A 4,865-nucleotide genomic window follows, 5' to 3' on the forward strand; every position below is an offset into this window, starting at 1 on the left:
TCAGTGGTGAAAGTATATTCCAAATGTCAAAGGCTGATTGTTCGGTAAGCTGCAGTGCAAAGTGGAAATGCTGAACTAAAGTGATGTATTAGCTTGAAATCTATCACACAAACATCCCATACAAAGCAAACTAAACTATATATTTTCCTAATGTGTAGCCCTCTCAAGGATGGCAAAAATATGAGACATTAAAATAGTAATCATCGAGAAGATGAAAAGAAGCAAAGGAGCCCTCATGGAAGAACCTCTGAGGGGCTGGAGACATTGCAATTATAGAAACTATTGACTTGTGTTTCCCAAGGTATGATCAATTGCAGTGAAATAATGACATTTCTGTGTTGTTTTGACCCATTCACAGTGAAGGCAATTTATTTTGTGTGACAGGAGGCTTGCAAGGGACAACACAGCTGATGTGTGCCAGAGATCAGGCAGAAGAGAGTTCTCAGCCACAAAGACAGAGAGGAGAATCAGAGGAAGGTCATTAGTTTGAACATTGGCCTCTTTTAGCATGTGCCCCCAAATGTTGGTGTTTTCCAGATGTCAGCCACTCTGATTACCTTGTACGGAGTTTACAGTAAGTACAAATTATTTCTAAAGTGTTTCTTCTTTTAACACATTTTTATCAATGGCTGAATATTTAGCAGCAATAGAGTCTGACCTAGTTCAAACATGACAGCTCTGTGCTGGCCTTCAGACACAACCAACCAATTCACATCAAAGAATATATTTCCTTAATCAAATCCATTCTACTTATATTAATCCAACTAACCAAAGTCACTTGTTTTGGAGGAGGTGGCATCCCATATGCACCACCTTCATCTCTTTTGAATATTACATATTGTATATATGATAAGAAATGTAATAATAAACATATTTGTCAAATTCTTCTAAGTGAAAATAAAAAATGCCACTAAACTTTATTGGAAAAATTGTAAACTTGTCTGGGTTTTGCCTCATATATTTTGAATTCCTATTAAGGTCAAAGACGATTTAAATAAAATATGTCCTGTGATAACTCCTGTCCCTTTCAATTAATTATTTTTATTTTTTTACCTGTGAAATAACATCACATTTTGCTACTTTCTCTGCCTCAGAGTGCCTGAAGAGTGTTTTCTTTTCCGTATCCAGTTTCCTCATCTTCAAGAGCACCGTAAGGTTTCCTGGACCTGGAAACTGAGTCAGCACTTGGCCTCCTCATTTTGTTTCATAAAACATGACATTACCACTGACACTGACTCTCAAAGCAACCGATTCAATTCTGACTTTTTCTTGAAATATTACAACTTTTTCCCCCATAATATTATGACTTAATTCTTGAAATCTCTTTGTGAAATAATGACGCACAGTGTACAATGTACCAGTCTAATTATAGCTGCCAATTATACTATACAAACTGCAGGGTTTTGTGGAGGAACAATTGTGTTTTGTCATTGTGTTGCTGCTGCAGAATTTCTGAGATTCTGTTAGCTAGCCATTTATCTCATCAGCTACAGTAACAGCCTCAAAGTACCATTTCAAGCCCAAAGAGGAGTTCTCCTGTCCTGCTGTTTGCAGCCTCTCACCTTTGTGGATCTTACCAACTCTTCTGAGATACTAATGATCACTGGTCTTCATCAAGCATTTGCTGCTTTTGCTACTATGCATATCATTAGTGTAAAGCCCCAATTGGATCCTTGATAACAAAATTAAGTATACCCATAACAGTCAGTATACATAACAAAAAACCCCAAAACAACACCCAAAAAAACAAAGAAACAAAGAAACACACACACAAAAAAACGCTTAACTTTTAATTGTACTGTTGATGTAGTGAACACTATGGTCTCACAATACAATAGGTCTTTTTCACAGCAGATATTTTGACTTTTCATTGTAGGAAAACCATAGGTGTTACTAATAATATTAATGATGGCTCCCAGTAAACCATGGCAGTGTGAGAATGAGCCAACATGCACAATACCATACCTCTAAACTGAAGCAGCTTAATGGCACTCAGCCATCATTATTTTTTCACTGGTCTTTTCCAAACAGAACTGCCAAACTTAAGTTCATATCCATGTAGTGACAGTTATCCGCTGCAATCGATGCTACCTAACATTTTATAAGAAAAGATTGTCTGCTTCAAGCCATGAAGTTACATGCTGAAGTTAAATCCCCTCCAGACATGTTTTAAAGCATGTAAGAATACTCTGCTTTGAATAATAATTTGTGTCTGATGTGTTTTTTCCATGAAAAAGTTCAATTACCACGTTAGAAATTCTTAAACTCTACTCATTCTACTTCATTAAAAATCCAGAAACTATGAATACTGTATTTCCTCAAATAAAAGACGGTAGTCAATTAAAAGCTGGGTCACCAATAATGACCGGGCGTGTGGTCGGCCCAAACAAATACAGGCCGGCGTCAAAAACAGGCCAAGGACAAAGCAAGGGTGGATAAACTCCTGGTGCCTGTTATATAATGTGCATGCCAGTTAAGCATAAATAGAAGTTAGCTGGATGTAACTCCAGTTCAAAGAGTGCATGTGTTGCCCTCTAGCCAACCACCACAGAGATGGGAAAGGGATGGAGGGGACACTATATCGTTTAAATACAGGGATAATGGTGCATATTTTAATAATAATGACGGCAGCGACACTACATGAGCATGGGTAACCAGGGTAACCAGGGTAACTTGGCTAAGCCAGCGAGCATACATCATACATGGCATACATGGGCATGCTACTTGCATGTTACAACTAAGTGGTGCACTGCCAAAATGTTCCAGGATGAACTCAAGCGCTAGAATTATTGTACTTCAGAGTAAGTGTATTACTGGTAACGCAGTGTCAAAAATTTAATAGAGCAAATGGAAGCAGATCAGAAAACTAACTCTAACTAACTCTCTCTAATATATGTCTACTTCCAATACAGGCCTGGTACCCTCTGCAGTTGAAGTAAATAAAAGCTCCGGCCACTATTTGAGGAAATACTGTATGCAAATATTTTTCATTTCAAAAGTTTAACTGCTGGACATAAGATGTCTGCTACTTCACTGAAAAGTCAATTCTCAGTGTTTGTGCACTGAAGGTTCCAAGTTTCTATATAACACTTGTGTAAGTTGAATACTGGACGATGACTGGCTCAAAAATAGTTGTGATGTCACAAATCCCGGTCATAGGGCACACTGAGATTTTCTGTAATCCTAAAAACTTTCCACTTCCAGTAGCATCCAGAGTATGAAAACAGCCTTCTAGCATCAAAGTCTGCACATATATCATTCTGCTAAATGAAGCTCAAACATTGAAGTGAAGTAACAAGAAGTAAAACACATTTTCAAGGGGAGCTGGACTTTCATAATTATTTGCTGCATAGCTGATATATTTTAGCCTGCTGCTGCATATCAATTGGCATGATGAAACTGTTCCACATGCTTATTTGACTGACTGTGGTCTAAAAAAGTGCAATGGCCCAGTTATATTTATGTAAAGTAAAACAGACTGTATACAGAAATGTTATATTTTCATACTATGCTTTCCATTTATTAATCAAGTATTAATTAATGATGCTCTGTGTGCCCGCTTGAATTATCAGCAAAAAAAATTGGTTGAGATAATTAGAAGCCTTGACTGCATTTTACATAGTAGTTAGTGTTTTTGCAAATTTAAGACTACTGTTATGTAGAAGTTTGACTCCACCATCCCTCTTCCTGCATCGCTCTGTGTTTCTTTTCTCTTTTTCTTCACTAGAGAGAGTAACATATTGGAAATGATCTTCCCATAGGGCTTTCACTTGTAATTATACTGGTGTCTCAAAATTAATGTAGTAATGATTTATTGATGGTAAAATGCTACATGTAGCGCCTTTAATCAGAGGTAAAATGTTTAGCATATAAATAGAGCTTTCCTCATGGACCTGTAAGTGAATATGTGGTTGAAATCGAGTAGCAGATCGAAGTGATCATCACATGGTTGTGCTTTCTACCAAAATGCTCTTCAAAATGAACTCCTGTCTTACACTCACACATCTGTATTTTGCCGTGACACAGACAAATAGGACAATTTGGGACAGTAGAAAAAGTACTCCAAGTCCTCTCGCCTATTCACAGAAAACGATCCATCAGGCACCCGCCGACCCCTCTGCCTGTGCCTCTGCCTTGTCTGCAAATCGCTTAAATCCCAATCCCAATTCCACCCACACATCTCTCCTGACTTTATTGCTGCTTTCTCCCATGACGGAATGGCACATCACGGACACACAACCCTGTAATCCTTCTACAGGAAGAGCCTGAAGATAAGCTGAGGCTAACTGGTACCAGTAGTTTAGCAAAAGGTCAATCTACAGCTATTATCTACAACCTGCCAGGTGACTCATTTGTTGAGATGAATAGATATACTCCAGTTCACATTCTGTCCAGCTGACAAGTGTGGTTTATTGTGTGTTTAATAGAAAAACATTTAATGAAAAATAATTTTTAAGCGACTATGTCATGACATTACATGCGGTGCTACAAAGTGGGGTCATATTGAGGTGCATGCTGAGTATCAATATTTGTAACTCCTGTAAACTATCACATCCCAGCTGGTTACTTTAAACCTGTGACAGCTGACACAGACATGTGTCTGGTATATGTCTTCATGATTTTTAAGACTTTGCTGCTTTACAGGAAGACAAATAATTTTGCAGTGTTTTTGCACACAGATGAATATAACAAGTCAAAAGATGGCCTGACATCTTTTATTTGTTTTAACAGGTTTATTTAACAGGGACAGTGAGCATTAATAAACATTGCTGTAAATGTGCCAGAATTAGCCAAGAGGCTATTTTTCATCTATAGTCCCTGGACAGATGTTACAAAGTCACCTTGAAAAACAATATAAGAATATA

Source organism: Thunnus maccoyii, chromosome 3, assembly GCF_910596095.1.
Source record: "Thunnus maccoyii chromosome 3, fThuMac1.1, whole genome shotgun sequence".
NCBI classification, from domain to species: domain Eukaryota; kingdom Metazoa; phylum Chordata; class Actinopteri; order Scombriformes; family Scombridae; genus Thunnus; species Thunnus maccoyii.